At 43.1% G+C, this 17,536-nt stretch overlaps 1 protein-coding gene across 2 annotated transcripts in view; it reads right to left on the reverse strand.

Moving 5' to 3' along the window:
• LOC143766503 (uncharacterized) overlaps positions 1 to 17,536 on the reverse strand; it is a 264,909-nt gene that overhangs the window by 16,501 nt on the left and 230,872 nt on the right. The window lies entirely within an intron of this gene.

The raw sequence follows: 17,536 nt of genomic DNA on the forward strand, positions 1-17,536 counted from the left end.
ACACCCTACAGAGACAATGGATTGCCCCCGGGGTTTTCCACCTGCGCAGAAAGGCAGGTACAGAGCTGCATGATATGTGCCACACATAATCAGAGTAGGACAGTGAAAACCCCATCCAAACACACTCCCCGGCCCTTTAACCAATTCCAGAGACTGCAGATTGATTATATTCAGTTACCCAGGGTAGGGACGTATGAGTATGTGTTGGTCTGCATTGATTTATTTTCAGGTTGGCTAGAAGCCTACCCAGTTGCCAAAGCTACGGCTAAGACAACGGCGAAGAAACTGATGGCTGAGATCATATGCAGGTATGGAGTTCCTGAAGTCATTGAAAGCGATCGGAGTTCCCATTTTACTGGAGAGATCATGTCAGAGGTAATGGCAGCACTGGGGGTAAGTCAAGCATTGCATACTCCATCCGCAGAACAGTGGAAAAGTGGAGAGACTAAATGGAATTCTTAAGCTTAAAATCCAGAAGGCAATGGCAGAGACTGGTAAACCATGGACAGAATGCCTTCCTCTAGTTTTGTTTTCAGTAAGATAAACCCCAAACAGGAAGACAGGACTGTCACCATATGAGATTCTGTTTGGCAGGAGCCCCAATCTTGGATGTTTCTTTCCACAACAGTTGCAACTCAAGTACCAGGACTTGACTAGCTATGTGCAGGCCTTACATGGACACCTTGCCAAAGTGCATTTAACTGTCTTCAGTTCTCTTCCAGACCCAGACAAGGATCCTGGACACCATCCCTTTGTGCCAGGAGACCTGGTGTATGTGAAAAAGTTTGTGCGCAGAGATTGTCTCCAGCCGAGATTTGAAGGACTTCACACGGTGATCCCGGTCACCCCCCACTGCAGTAAAACTTGAAGGAAAGAGCACTTGGATCCACGCCTCACACTGTAAAAGAGACCGAACCAGTGTTTAGTCACAATAGTGACTGAAGGGAAATGTTGCTGTTGTTTTTGATCCTGGAAATGGGGGCCATCCTCGCCCCTACCTTTTCGGCCCCTAATGTAAATGAAAATACTAAGGTCCCACTATTCTCTGGGTAAACCTGACAGCCCCGGTGAATATCTGGCTATTTGATTTCTGTGATGTAGTCAAGTGCTTTGAGACTGAACGGGTGGTAGAGGGGATCATCCAGTTTTATATATGTGTTACCAGAAATGACAACAATAACCGTTATTATTGGTCAGATGCTGCCTGGAGTACGGGAGATGATTGGGGATATAAACCTAGCGAAGCCACGTTCCCTAAGGATGGGACGGGTAGGAGTCATCGTGGGAGAATGCATCTAACAGCTTTTCCGCAACCACCTAGAGGCTGTAAATGGGGTAGAAGTTGTCACCCCCTCCTCCTGAATCTTGAAAACCCCCAATCTGCTGATCTGCAGACGTTCGTATTGGGAAGGCATTATAATTATGTATTTAGTGCTGGACCCTATGGGTATTTAGGCCATGTACAGCTCCAGGATATTAGCTTCAGACCAACCATGACCCCTGTTACCAGTACAGCTAAAACAGGCCCAAGTGAGCGTTTGCAAAATGTAGTTAATGAAGTGATCCCCATTCCAGGTCTCAGTTGGCAAGAGGTTTTCTCCATAGAAACACAAACAGTCCTAAGGAAAAACCTATGGTTAGAATGGGTGAGATACAATGTAAGAGTCCAGAATATCTCTGTAGGATGTATTGCTTGTGCTGCTGCGAATACACACCTATACACACATGCATTGCTTTTTCCTGATGACAACACCACTGCCTGTGTCATGAATCTGTTGAAAGGTCTGAAGCCCACTGACTGCCCAGATTATGTCCCACTAATTCATAAGGAACCCAGACTAAAGGTCCCAGGAGAAGTAACCGTATTAGCTGACAATTACACCTGCTATAATTCCCACGACACCACAGGTATACCAGTAGAAATCTCCGAGACAGGTTTCTGCAAGGAGAACAGTCCTCTATATACTGATTTGCTAATCAAACATACACAATATATGTACGACATTTATTGGTTATGTGGAGACGGTAAGCTCCGTCCTAGGTTGCCTAATGCTTGGATAGGCCAATGCACCCTTGTTAGACTGGCTATGCAGTTCAAGATTTTACCTTGGGATCCAGAGGTACCTGATGAACCTACCAGAAAGAGGAGAAGTCTCAATCAGCTCCACATGAGTTATGAAGAAGATCCACTAGTATATATTGATGCCATTGGAGTGCCAAGGGGGGTGCCTGACCAGTTTAAAGCCCAGAACCAGATTTATGCCGGCATTGCTTCTATAATCCCACAGGTGCAGATTAATAAAAATGTTGAATGGATCAATTATATATATTACAGGGAACAAAGGTTCGTCAATTTTAGCCAAGATGCCTTTCAGGATATAGTTGAGGGTTTGGGCCCTAACACTTGTATGACCCGTGCTGCAACCCGACCTAAGAGAATTACACTGAATCCTGTCCAGACAAGATCACATGTAGTGACATAAGAAGCTGACACAGGATTGTGGTTGGTGGATAGTGGGGACATTAACTTTTAGGAGTAGGCTGACAGTAATCCTTTTGGGAAGGAGCTGTAGACCAGCATGTCATGTCACTCCCCACCACCAGAGAACCAACCACATCAGGTAGGGTAAGACAGATACAGGAGTATTATCCCTGGAGGCCCTCAGACTAGCTAGCTATGCAAAAACAATTGGCTGACCCTGAGAACCAAACTTTCCCATTTTTCAGATAAAGACATGATGGACGTATAAGTGCACCTAGGCAGGCCTAGGTAGTTAGTGAGCACAAAAGCAGGTGACGTGCTAGGACGCAAATTAAGATTTTCTACAAATGTGACAAAGGAGAGAGTGTAGAGCTATACTTTGGACGGTTACAGCTGAAATGGGAAGACATGGAGTACAGTCCCATAAACCCACTTGATGTTAGAGTATTGGTGAATACATTCATTGACGGTATGACCAAAGACTTACGAGACGAAATATAGACAGCCAGACCTGAATGGCGAAATGTAGATCCAAAAGACCTGAAGGTTGCTAAAAGAAGTTGAACAAATTAGGACAATAAGACGACGTGTCATGTATGCTGGAGTGGACACATCTTTCTTCTCCAGTTGGTTAGGTGGGATCAAGGGATTCCTTCAATAAGTTTGTTTGATACTAATTGCCCTCCTTATAATTGAATCGATAATTCTCTGTTGTGTTATTCCCTTGTATAAAAGGTTATTGCCAAAGCAACTCCGACTGGCACCTTCCTCAATCAAGAAATAGATCCACCAGAGTACAATGGTACTGATCCAGGGGAGATCCCGAAGTATATTCCTCTCAAGAGAGTAGACAAAACCCCCCATTCTCAGATGATGCTAAGAGATTTAGTTTAGGGACAGTGGGAGAACTCCATGTGAGGTTAGTGAAGGGTTCAGCTGCCTGGAGGCCTCTCGCTAGGGGAGAGTTTCTGAGGTGTCTGGATGAAGAAATCCACCTCCCCTTTTCCCATCACATGGACAGTCTCGAAGGATCTTTCTTTAAGGGAAAAACTTAGTGTTTAGGGGGGATTGTCAAGGTGAAAATATATTTTCTTATATACCTCTTGTACTTTTATATATCTTATACTGTGAAACAATAAGTTTTTCCTATCTGCTAGCTAATGCAAATGTAATTGTATTAAAGATGGCTGCCAGTGTTTATTTTTCACTTCGGTTTAGAATCTGAAAGATTGAGTTTCATTTCTTCTGAAATCGAAACTTGGAAATAGAAAGAAGAGGAGGAATCCACCGGGAGACGTCCGAACGAATCAGAAGGACTGAGCACTAGACGTATACTGCTTAAACCCCGCCTATTGCATTCCTTTTTAGTACCGTGTATTTGGAAAATAAAGTTCAGTTGCTTTGACCGTGGCTGACACATATAGTCACATGAGCATGCACTGAGATTGAACCAGCTACCTGTCTGACTCATTCTTACCCGGTACCACATGCTTATAGTTTAATTTGGAATGACTGGTGAATGAGGTTATATTGTCGTTACGACCCCGACAGCAGTAGCCGACCCTTTCAAGAGACATGGACTGAGATGTATGGCATTATAGAAACAAAATGGCAGATCATTTTGCGTTCTATGTAGTGAAACGGTAGTAAGCAGAACGTGGAATGTAAATAGACATTTTGAAACTAATCATTCCCAGCTCTTGAAAAAAAGTGAGGATGAAAGGAAGGAATACATTTCCAGGCAGCTACACCTTCCTAAGAGCCAATCTAATTCCATCCTTAAATTTGTAAAAAGCTCTACAAATTTAACATCTGCAAGTCTGAGCATTGCTCACTCCATAGCTCAGCATGGAAAAGCACCCAGTGAGGGAGAATTTATTAAAGATACTCTCTTAAGATGTGCACCAGTTCTATTTCATGATATGCAATTATTAAGAGAATATCTGAGTTACCACTGAGTAGAAATATCATAAAAGACCGAATAATGAGACTGAACACAAACGTACAACATCAATTAAAGAGCGACATAAGTAATTGTAAATATTTTTCGATCTCTCTTGATGAAACTACTGATGTCACATCACATGCTCAGTTGGCCATTATTGGTCGATATTCTGATGGTCTCACAATGAGAGAAGAGTTGATAAAGTTAGTATCAGTGCCAACAAGTACATCAGGAAGTGAAATATGTAAGGTTGTTATGCAAACATTCTGTGACCTAAGCATTGATATCTCTAAAGTTGTGTCAGTGACGACAGATGGGGCACCAAACATGGTGGGGAAAAAAGTCAGATTTGTTATATTGTTTACGGAAGGTATTGGACATCCGATTGTGCCTTTTCATTGCATTATCCATCAGGAGGCTTTATGTGCCAAAGCAGGATTCACTGACTTAAATGACTTAATGTAAGTTGTTACAAAAATAGTTAATTTAATAGCTGCTCGCCCCCTTTGCAAGCGAGAATTTTCTGCACTTTTACTGGAGGTTGATTCCACCTACAGTGGACTGCTGATGTACAATAATGTAAGATGGCTGAGCCGAGGCAAAGTTCTTGAGCGCTTTGTGGAGTGCTTTGAAGAAATTAAGGTATTTCTTGAGGATAAGGATCTGGGAAACTTTCCTCAGCTCTATGATTCTACGTGGGTCAACAACCTGATGTTTTTTACAGATCTCTCTGTTCATATTAATGAACTGAACTTAAAGCTACAAGGTTTTGGCAAAAGTATTGACGTTATGTTTGGATACATAAAAGCTTTTGAAAGTAAACTTAAAATTTTCAAGCGAGATGTAGAAACTAAAACTTATAAGTATTTTCCTCGAGAAACAAAGTATTTTGAGAAGGCCAGTGCAGCTGTACAAAATGAAATGGAACCCTTGCATATAAAGTACCAGCATGTTTTAGACTCGTTACTTGACCAGTTCAGAGATAGATTTCATCAATTTAGAAGCCTAGAACAGACCATGAAAATAATTAAGTATCCTGATGTAGTAGTCTACAGTAGTTTGGAATTAAATGGTTTCCAGTGGATACAAATTGATGATTTGGAGATGCAACTTGCAGAATTTCAGGACAGCATCTGGGCTCAGGTGTTTGTTGACTTGAGGTCAAAGCTTGAGAATCTAGAAAGGTGCCACTTGGAGAATCAAGAGGAGTGCCACTATGAACAGGAAATTTGGAGTGCCTGGAATAGGTTACCAGACACTTTTAGCACCCTGAAAAATATAGCAATGGCTTTACTCACTATTTTTCCCTCTACCTACTTTTGTGAGACCTTATTCTCAGCATTAAATAATATCAAAACCAACAAAAGAAACAGATTGACAGATGAACTTAGTAGCGCTTGCTTGGGCTTGAAGTGTACAAAATACCAACCTTCAATTGAACATTTAGCTAGTGAAATTCAGCAACAAAAAAGTCACTAAATTTAGTGATGGCGAACCTGTGGCAGTCCAGCTGTTGCAAAACTACAATTCCCATCATGCCTGGCCATTCCAAGCAAAAGCTTTGGCTGTGAAGACATGATGGGAATTGTAGTTTTGCAACAGCTGGAGTGCCACAGGTTCGCCATCGCAAGAATTCCCCCTCCCCCTCACTTATCTTAGTTCACGGCACCCCACACAAGTTAAATAATAGCAAGAGCAACAAAAGAAACCAACTGACAGATGAACAAAGAAGTCACTAAGCAGGTAAGTTAAATAATTATAATTATACATATTTGTTATTTAAACTATACATGTCGCTAAATTATGGTTTTTTTATCAAGGTGACACACCACCCAAGTTATGCTCGTTTTTTTGGCGAATTTTGACACACCAAGCTCAAAAGGTTGCCCATCACTGGTATAGACACTCTTATCAACACAGATACCAGTATATTATGAAATTGATGACCTATTTAGGAACAAAATACCGTTCCATACAATAGCAGCAATCAGTGTTATATACTACGACAATAACCCAATATAACCATATCAAGATGACCTCAATAGGTCAGAAAAAGCAGCACATACTTAACCCCAAATAATAGACTCCAGTGTAAATACACACTGCATGCCACAAAAAAGCAACAAGAAACAAAAAAACACACACTCAACGCGTTTCCCCTCCACTGAGGTTCATCAGGAGTACATGTTTAGATCACCGTCAGTAATGCTTGGCATTGTTGCAATACTCAGATAGACCATGCCCGGTGATACTTAGCTTTTTGCAGTCTTGATAAAGCAGGCTTGATGGCCAAACTTTCAGAGTCAATCCTCCCTTGTTAGTGATGTATGGCGTTGTGAGCCCATCCCCATTCCTTATATATTATTCCCAAACAACTCACTACCTGCACCTGTTGATAACAGCGCACATGTGATGTTTACCATTAACATTCGCGCCAGGATTCAAGTGTATTGCGCAAGACCGGAAATACCGGCCTGTCAATTGTCAGGATCGTAATATGAGTAACACACTTCTAAATGGATATGCCAGTACCTAATAAGACTGCGCATGTCCAAAAGTGCAGGAGAAAAAGGTCCCCCGGTTCAGGATGTGCATATAACTAAATTGCGCAGGCGCACCACCGCGGGAATAATATATAAGGAATGGGGATGGGCTCACAACGCCATACATCACTAACAAGGGAGGATTGACTCTGAAAGTTTGGTCATCAAGCCTGCTTTATCAAGACTGCAAAAAGCTAAGTATCACCGGGCATGGTCTATCTGAGTATTGCAACAATGCCAAGCATTACTGACGGTGATCTAATCATGTACTCCTGATGAACCTCAGTGGAGGGGAAACGCGTTGAGTGTGTGTTTTTTTGTTTCTTGTTGCTTTTTTGTGGCATGCAGTGTGTATTTACACTGGAGTCTATTATTTGGGGTTAAGTATGTGCTGCTTTTTCTGACCTATTGAGGTCATCTTGATATGGTTATATTGGGTTATTTTCGTAGTATATAACACTGATTGCTGCTATTGTATGGAACGGTATTTTGTTCCTAAATAGGTCATCAATTTCATAATATACTGGTATCTGTGTTGATAAGAGGGTCTATACGGAACATATTTTTGTTTAGTCCATCCCCTTTTCTTGTATTTAGGACTATGTATCATCAGTAGGACTAATATAAGATAAGTTAAGTCTACCTTTATTTTCTATTCTGCTTCTTCTATCTATAGGTATATAACAAACAGATCCTATTTTTATCTACCCTAACTATTAGCAATACTATAGATAGAAACTAAGTATCAATACAAGAAGATATCCGTTTAAACATCCTAGATGCAGCAGTAGTGAGCAGCAATATCTGAGTCAGCTATAGTATTAGCCAAGTTATAAGTTCCATCCAAACTATACTATCTGAGAGTCAAGCAGCATATACTTATTTCTCTCTGACTATCCTATGCACCCTTTAAGTATCTTTGTTCACTCCCCTGCCATTTGTTGGGTGTAATAGGGCAGAAAGGGAGAGCCGCCGACGAGTGGGGGCGCCAAAGCACAGGTCACAGGGTGCCAACCTCCGCTGTCAGGCAGGGTGAGATAGGATATATAGGGTCAGGCACCTCCCAGGGGTGGCTCTGTATTTTAGTTTATTGGTGTTGGTGTTTATTCACATATTGGCATATTTTAGACGTATTTAATACAAATTTGAAGTTTTATACTTACACATTAGAGTCTAGCGGTGACTATAAAATAGGGGGACCCCAAAAAGACGACGTGGGGTTCCACTATAATTAATAACCAGAAAAGGCTATGCAGACAGCTGCGGGCTGATATTAATAGCCTAAGAAGGGGCCATGGATATTGCCCCCCCTTCCCCGGCTACAAACACCAGCTCAAAGCCACCCCTGAAATGGCGCATCTCTAAGATGCGCCAATTCCGGCACTTAGCCTCTCTCGTCCCACTGTCCTGTAGTGGTGTAAATATGGGTAATATTTGTGGGGTTGATGTCACCTTTGTATTGTAAGGTGACATCAAGCCGGCTTAGTAATGGAGAGGCGTCAATAAGACACCTATCCATTACTAATCCTATAGTTGTTAAAGGGTTAAATAAACACACAGCCAGAATAAAGTATTTTAATGAAATAAAACACTACACAGTTTCCCATCTTTATCATTCAGCTAATCCATGCAACACTCTCGATCTCCTCTAAAAAAAAATAATAATAAACCAGCGGTATACTCCCTGTTCCCGCACACACACAACACGCAGATACAGACACGCACATATTCACAGCTCACAGTCTTCGCCCACACACTCTTCCTCCTCCCTATCTGCAGCATTTATCGAACGCAACTCCGCAGCAAAACCACAGATTTTTAAACCTACAGTTTTGCTGCGGATTTGCCTAACTCAATGGTAGTCAATGGGTGCAGAAACGCTGCAGATCCGCAAAAAGAATTGACATGCTGCGGAAAATAAAACCCTGCAAATCCGGGCGTATTTTTCCACAGCATGTGCACAACAATTCTCAATTTCCCATTGACTAACATTGGGTGTGCACTACACTGCGGATTTGATGCAATTTCACGCATCCAAAAACGCTGTGGAAAAGTATCAAAATTTGCAAAGTGTGCATATAGCCCAAGTGTCTCACGCCTGCTATTCCATGTGTATCTCTCTCCATCACACTCCATATGTCTCATCATACATGTCTCACTCCTCATCACGCTCCGAGTGTCTCACCCCTGCTGTTCCATGTGTATCTCTCTCCCCATCATGTTCCATGTGTCTCACCCCTGCTGTTCCATGTGTATCTCTCTCCCCATCATGTTCCATGTGTCTCACCCCTGCTGTTCCATGTGTATCTCTCTCCCCATCACGCTCCATGTGTCTCACCCCTGCTGTTCCATGTATATCTCTCTCCCCATCACACTCCATGTGTCTCACCCCTGCTGTTCCATGTGTATCTCACTCCTCATCACGCTCCGAGTGTCTCACCCCTGCTGTTCCATGTGTATCTCTCTCCCCATCATGTTCCATGTGTCTCACCCCTGCAGTTCCATGTGTATCTCTCTCCCCATCACACTCCATGTGTCTCACCCCTGCTGTTCCATGTGTATCTCACTCCTCATCACGCTCCGAGTGTCTCACCCCTGCTGTTCCATGTGTATCTCTCTCCCCATCATGTTCCATGTGTCTCACCCCTGCTGTTCCATGTGTATCTCTCTCCCCATCACGCTCCATGTGTCTCACCCCTGCTGTTCCATGTATATCTCTCTCCCCATCACGCTCCATGTGTCTCACCCCTGCTGTTCCATGTGTATCTCTCTCCCCATCACGCTCCATGTGTCTCACCCCTGCTGTTCCATGTATATCTCTCTCCCCATCACACTCCATGTGTCTCACCCCTGCTGTTCCATGTGTATCTCACTCCTCATCACGCTCCGAGTGTCTCACCCCTGCTGTTCCTTGTGTATCTCTCTCCCCATCATGTTCCATGTGTCTCACCCCTGCTGTTCCATGTGTATCTCTCTCCCCATCACGCTCCATGTGTCTCACCCCTGCTGTTCCATGTGTATCTCTCTCCCCATCACGCTCCATATGTCTCACCCCTGCTGTTCCATGTATATCTCTCTCCCCATCACACTCCATGTGTCTCACCCCTGCTGTTCCATGTGTATCTCACTCCTCATCACGCTCCGAGTGTCTCACCCCTGCTGTTCCTTGTGTATCTCTCTCCCCATCATGTTCCATGTGTCTCACCCCTGCTGTTCCATGTGTATCTCTCTCCCCATCACGCTCCATGTGTCTCACCCCTGCTGTTCCATGTGTATCTCTCTCCCCATCACGCTCCATGTGTCTCACCCCTGCTGTTCCATGTATATCTCTCTCCCCATCACACTCCATGTGTCTCACCCCTGCTGTTCCATGTGTATCTCACTCCTCATCACGCTCCGAGTGTCTCACCCCTGCTGTTCCATGTGTATCTCTCTCCCCATCATGCTCCATGTGTCTCACCCCTGCTGTTCCATGTGTATCTCTCTCCCCATCACGCTCCATGTGTCTCACCCCTGCTATTCCATGTGTATCTCTCTCCCTATCACGCTCCATGTGTCTCACCCCTGCTGTTCCATGTGTATCTCTCTCCCCATCATGTTCCATGTGTCTCACCCCTGCTGTTCCATGTATATCTCTCTCCCCATCACGCTCCATGTGTCTCACCCCTGCGGTTCCATGTGTATCTCTCTCCCCATCATGTTCCATGTGTCTCACCCCCGCTGTTCCATGTGTATCTCTCTCCCTGTCATGTTCCATGTGTCTCACCCCTGCTATTCCATGTGTATCTCTCTCCCTATCACGCTCCATGTGTCTCACCCCTGCTGTTCCATGTGTATATCTCTCCCCATCACGCTCCATGTGTCTCACCCCTGCTGTTCCATGTGTATCTCTCTCCCCATCATGTTCCATGTGTCTCACCCCTGCTGTTCCATGTGTATCTCTCTCCCCATCATGTTCCATGTGTCTCACCCCTGCTATTCCATGTGTATCTCTCTCCCCATCACGTTCCATGTGTCTCACCCCTGCTGTTCCATGTGTATCTCTCTCCCCATCACGCTCCATGTGTCTCACCCCTGCTGTTCCATGTGTATCTCTCTCCCCATCACGCTCCATGTGTCTCACCCCTGCTGTTCCATGTGTATCTCTCTCCCCATCACGCTCCATGTGTCTCACCCCTGCTGTTCCATGTGTATCTCTCTCCCCATCACGCTCCATGTGTCTCACCCCTGCTGTTCCATGTGTATCTCTCTCCCCATCACGTTCCATGTGTCTCACCCCTGCTGTTCCATGTGTATCTCTCTCCCCATCATGTTCCATGTGTCTCACCCCTGCTATTCCATGTGTATCTCTCTCCCCATCACGTTCCATGTGTCTCACCCCTGCTGTTCCATGTGTATCTCTCTCCCCATCACGCTCCATGTGTCTCACCCCTGCTGTTCCATGTGTATCTCTCTCCCCATCACGCTCCATGTGTCTCACCCCTGCTGTTCCATGTGTATCTCTCTCCCTATCACGCTCCATGTGTCTCACCCCTGCTGTTCCATGTGTATCTCTCTCCCCATCACGCTCCATGTGTCTCACCCCTGCTGTTCCATGTGTATCTCTCTCCCCATCACGCTCCATGTGTCTCACCCCTGCTGTTCCATGTGGTTCTCACTCCTCATCACGCTCCAAGTGTCTCACCCCTGCTGTTCCATGTGTATCTCACTCCTCATCACGCTCCATGTGTCTCACCCCTGCTATTCCATGTGTATCTCTCTCCCATCACGCTCCATGTGTCTCACCCCTGCTGTTCCATGTGTATCTCTCTCCCATCACGCCCCATGTGTCTCACCCCTGCTATTCCATGTGTATCTCTCTCCCCATCATGCTCCATATGTGTCTCACTCATCATTCTACATGTCTCGCTCTCTCTCATCAATCTCTCTCAGCCATAGCAATGTATCTCTCCCCTCCCTCCACAATGCCTGGCTATTCACTGCAGACCTGGATCTCCTTCTTATCTTACTGATGGATGAGTCACAGACAGCTCTGCTCAGATAATGCTGCTCCATAGACACCACATGTCTTCACTCTTCCTCCAGTCCACCATGCTGCTGAGCCCACTGTCTCCTGCTCCTCTGTAAACAAGCTGTGCTTCTGATGCAGTAACTGCTGGTGATAGCAGATCACAGGTCAGTCACACACAAAATGGCGCTGCCCTGTGATTCTGCTCTTCATTCTGCCCCAGGGATATTAGACCACCCAAAAGGGGAGGGAAATGGTGATGTCAGCAGTTGCTGCCCCAATTTTCCAGCTAACAGTAAAGCTGGTAAGTCTCACTATAGCTGCTTGAGGTCTAAAACGGAAAATGCTCCCCCTAGTGGTAAATATATATATTTGTAAGAAAATATCTATTTTTCATATAGAAATGTTTGCAAAAAGTGCAAACATTGCATTAAAACATTTTATTTATTATTTTAAGCTTAATTTCACAAAAAACAAACTACAAGAAAACTGGTGGCACCATCCCTTTAAAGGGGTTAGAGTTCAGGCCGCAAAACTTTTGTGATCGACAATATTGAAGTCGTTCGCTTTTTTCCCGGCCTCTTTACACCAACTGAGAAAGAATGATGGGAACAGAACAATCACTATTAGATCAATCTGTCCCCATAGAGTATCACGTTATCAGCAGCACATCTAGAGTTTACACTGGCGATGTGCTGATGAGAACAATGATTTCTGTTCCCACATAAACAATCCAATCACTCGATGAATATGCAGCATTTTGCTTGTTTAGTATAATACATCCCATAGTCCTCCACATAGTATAATGTACACAACAGTCCTCCATGTTGTAAAATGCACACCCCATAGTCCTCCATATAATATAATGTGCTCCATTGTCCTCCATATAGTATAATACACTCCCTATAGCATAATACACTCCCTATAGTCCTCCATATATTAAAATACACTTCTCAGTCCTCCATATACTATAATACTCACCTCAGTCCTATATATAGTATAATACACTCCCTATAGTATAATACACTCCCTATAGTCCTCCATATATTAAAATACACTTCTCAGTCTTCCATACAGTATTATACACTTCTCATAGTCCTCCATATAGTAAAATACACTCCTCAGTCCTCCATATACTATAATACTCACCTCAGTCCTATATATAGTATAATACACTCCCTATAGTATAATACACTCCCTATAGTCCGCCATATATTAAAATACACTTCTCAGTCTTCCATACAGTATTATACACTTCTCATAGTCCTCCATATAGTAAAATACACTGCTCAGTTCTCCATATAGCATAATACACTCTTCAGTCCTCCATATAGTATAATACACTCCTCAGTCCTATATATAGTATAATACACTCCTCATAGTCCTCCATATATTAAAATACACTGCTTAGTCCTCCATATAGTATAATACACTCTTTAGTCCTCCATATAGTATAATACTCCTCAGTCTTCCATATAGTATAATACTCTTCAGTCCTCCATATAGTATAATACACTCCTCAGTCCTATATATAGTATAATACACTCCTCATAGTCCTCCATATATTAAAATACACAGCTTAGTCCTCCATATAGTATAATACACTCTTTAGTCCTCCATATAGTATAATACTCCTCAGTCTTCCATATAGTATAATACTCTTCAGTCCTCCATATAGTATAATACACTCCTCAGTCCTATATATAGTATAATACACTCCTCATAGTCCTCCATATATTAACCCTAGAACGCATACCTGGGGCCTCGCAGGCCTGCCAGGTTACTTGTTTTCTATTTTCTGTAAAAGTACTTTAGTTAGAATTTTGAAAATCTAGGTAATCCTCAGGTATATAGTTGTTAGTAATTTCCAGTTATTCATATATTTTTATGTTACAGACATTTCGGTATAAAAACCTTTTTTTGGGACTACCCCATATTCACGCACCTGGGGCCTTTTAGGCCTGTACTAGATTTACATGTGATACTCAGTCTTTTTGTCTGTATTGTTGCTGGGGAAGAACTTTTATGACTCTGCTATTGCTGCGAAGAGTGTGGATTCTGCATTCCCTTTTTTCAAATATCCTTGATGTGTCAGCCCTCAATAGCTACATTGTTTATTGTCAAACTAATCCAGAATTCCATGCCAACAGGAAAGACAAGAGACGTCTATTTTTGACAGAACTTTGTTATGAACTTTTGATGCCTACTATGATGGAGAGAAGCAGCATGATATGCTTATCAAGGCAAATTACGGAGGCAATGATCCGATGTGGAATACGCTTTCTGGAACATCCAGAGCAAAGAGAAAAAAAAAGAAAGCGCTGCTATATTTGTCCAGCAAAGAAGGAAAGAAAATCGGAGCGTTTCTGTTCTACTTGCGGACAAAATGTATGCAAGGAACATTCAGCCGAAAAAATAATATGCGAGAATTGTCGGGGGAATATGTAAAGTTACAAATAAATATTCCTGCACCAAGTTTGCTACAACCAAAAAATGTTTTCATAAAAAAATTGCATATAGAATTGCTATATTTGGCGTGCCCGTTTACTTACTTTTTTGTTGTTTTATGCACATAATTATGTTTTGAAATATACACATCTTAGGCTGTGTTCCCAGTAGCGCTGGGGTTCGCCAGAAGGGGATCCATAATGGATCTGACCTCCTGGTAACTCCAGGATTCCGCCAGCCTTAGCTGGGGTCACCAGGAGGTCAGATCCATTACGGATCCCCTCCTGGCGGACCCCAGCGCTAGTTGGAATGCATCCTTACCTTGCAATTGTAAAATACATTTTGAAAAGTATTTTTATTTGCGTTATTCCGTGTTATTTGCACACAGGCCTAAAAGGCCCCAGGTGCGTGAATATGGGGTAGTCCCAAAAAAAGGTTGTTATACCGAAATGCCTATAACATAAAAATATATGAACAACTGGAAATTACTAACAACTATATACCTGAGGAATACCTAGAGTTTCAAAATTATAACTAAAGTAATTTTACAGAAAATAGAAAACAAGTAACCTGGCAGGCTTGCGAGGCCCCAGGTATGCCTCCGCCAGCCTTAGCTGGGGTCACCAGGAGGTCAGATCCATTACGGAATCCCGTCCTGGCGGACCCCTGCGCTAGTGGGAATGCATCCTTACTTTGCAATAAACTTTGAAAAGTATTTTTATTTGAGTTATTCCATGATAATTGTAAACAGGCCTAAAAGGCCCCAGGTGCGTGAATGTGTAGATTTCTATGGGTATGCGTTCTGGGGTTAAAATACACTTAGTCCTCCATAAAGTATAACACACTCATCAGTCCACCATCTAGTATAATACACTCCTCATAGTGCTCCATAGTATAATGCACCGCCATAGTCATCCATGTAGTACAATTCACTTCCCATAGTATAATGCACCCCATAGTTCTTCATATAGTATAATGTATTCCCCATAGTCATCGATACAGTATAATGCAGCCCACATATAGTATAATGCTGCCTCCCCAGAGAGTATAATGCAGCCACCCCACAGAATATAATCTAGCCCCTTGAGTAAAATGCAGCCCTGCCATACAATATAATGTAACCCCCCATAGAATATAATGCAGCCCCTCATATAGTATAATGCAGCCCATCCATAGAATATATGCTAGCCCCCTCAGAGTATAATGCAGCCCCCATATTATATAATGTAGTCCCTCCATAGAATACAATATAGCCCTCCTCATATAGTATAACACAGCCCCCCATAGTACATAATGTAGCCCCCTCAGAGTATGACACAATCACCCCTCATAGAATTTAATACATAGAATAAATATCATACATAGAATATAATGTAGCCCCTATAGAATATAATACAGCCCACCTCCCCATAGAATATAATGTAGCCCCATAAAGAGTATGTTGCAATCTTCCCTCATAGAACATAACAGCCCCCCATAGAATATAATGTAGCGCCCCATAGAATATAATACAGCCCACCCCCCCATAGAATTTAATGTACCCCCATAGAATATAATACAGCTCACTTCCTCATCCTCATAGAATATAATGTAGTCCCCATACAATACAATACAGCCAACCTCCCATAGAATAAAATGTACCCCCATAGAATATAATACAGCTCACCTCCCATAGAATATAATGTAGCCTCCATAGAATCTAATACAGCCCACCTCCCCATAGAATATAATGTATCCTCCATAAAATATAATACAGCCCACCTCCCCATAGAATATAATGTAGCCCCATCAAAGAGTATGATGCAATCCTCCCTCATAGAATATAATACAACCCACCCATAGAATATAATGTAGCCCCCAAAAGAATATAATGCAGCCCCCGCATATAATATAATGCAGCCCCTCCATAGAATATATGGTAGACACCTCATAAAGTAGAATGCAGCCCCCATAGAATATACTGTAATCCCCCATAGAATATAATGTAGCCCCATCAAAGAGTATGTTACAATCCTCCCTCATAGTATATACAGTATACAGCCCACCCATAGAATATAATGTAGCCCCCTATAGAATATAATACAGCCCCTCCATAGAATATATGGTAGCCCCTCATAGAGTATAATGCAGCCCCCATAGAATATAATGCACTCCCCCATAGAATATAATGCAGCCCCTCCATGGAATACAATGTAGCCCTCCTCACATAGTATATTGCAGCCACCCATAGAATATAATGTAGCCCCCTCATAGAGTATATTGAAGCCCTCCATACAATATAATGTAGCCCCCTCATAGAATATAATAAATTTAATACATAGAATATAATGCCGCCCCCAAAGAATATAATACAGCCCACCTCCCCATAGAATATAATGTAGCCCCATCCAAGAGTATGATGCAATCCTCCCTCATAGAAAATAATACAGCCCCCCCATAGAATATAATAAAGCCCCCCATAGAATATAATGTAGCCCCATCAAAGAGTATGACGCAACCCTCTCTCATAGAATATCATACAGACCCCCCATAGAATATACTGTAGCCCTACATAGAATATAATACAGCACCCATAGAATATACTGTAATCCCCCATAGAGTATAATACAGCCCCCATAGAATATAATACAGCCCCCCATAGAATAAAATACAGCACCCCACAGAATATAATACAGCCCCTATAGAATATAATGTAGCCGACCCTCCCCCCCGAGAATGTCCCCACAGTCCAGTACTCATTGATATATAGAAAAAAAACAAAAAAAAACCCACACACAATCCTCACCTCTCTTGTGCCCTGTGTTGCTCCCGGCTCGGCTCCGGTCTCAGCGGCTGCAATCGGCCCGGCACACAGCAGGTACGTGATGACATCATCGTGCACCTGCAGTGTCAGAGGCAGAGGGGAATGATGACGGAGGAAGCGTCAGCTGACGCTCTCTCCACCATCATTGCTTTGAACTATACCGGCATCATAGACGCCTGTATAGTTGAATGTGTAGGCACTGCCTGGCGGGGAGAGTCGATGCTGGCGGGGAGAGTCGGCGCTGGCGGCAGGCGACTGGCTGGGGGAGCAGGGGCCCTAGGCAACTGCCTCGTCTGCCTGCCGCTAA

The sequence above is a fragment of the Ranitomeya variabilis genome, chromosome 4 (assembly GCF_051348905.1).
Source record: "Ranitomeya variabilis isolate aRanVar5 chromosome 4, aRanVar5.hap1, whole genome shotgun sequence".
Taxonomy (NCBI): Eukaryota; Metazoa; Chordata; class Amphibia; order Anura; family Dendrobatidae; genus Ranitomeya; species Ranitomeya variabilis.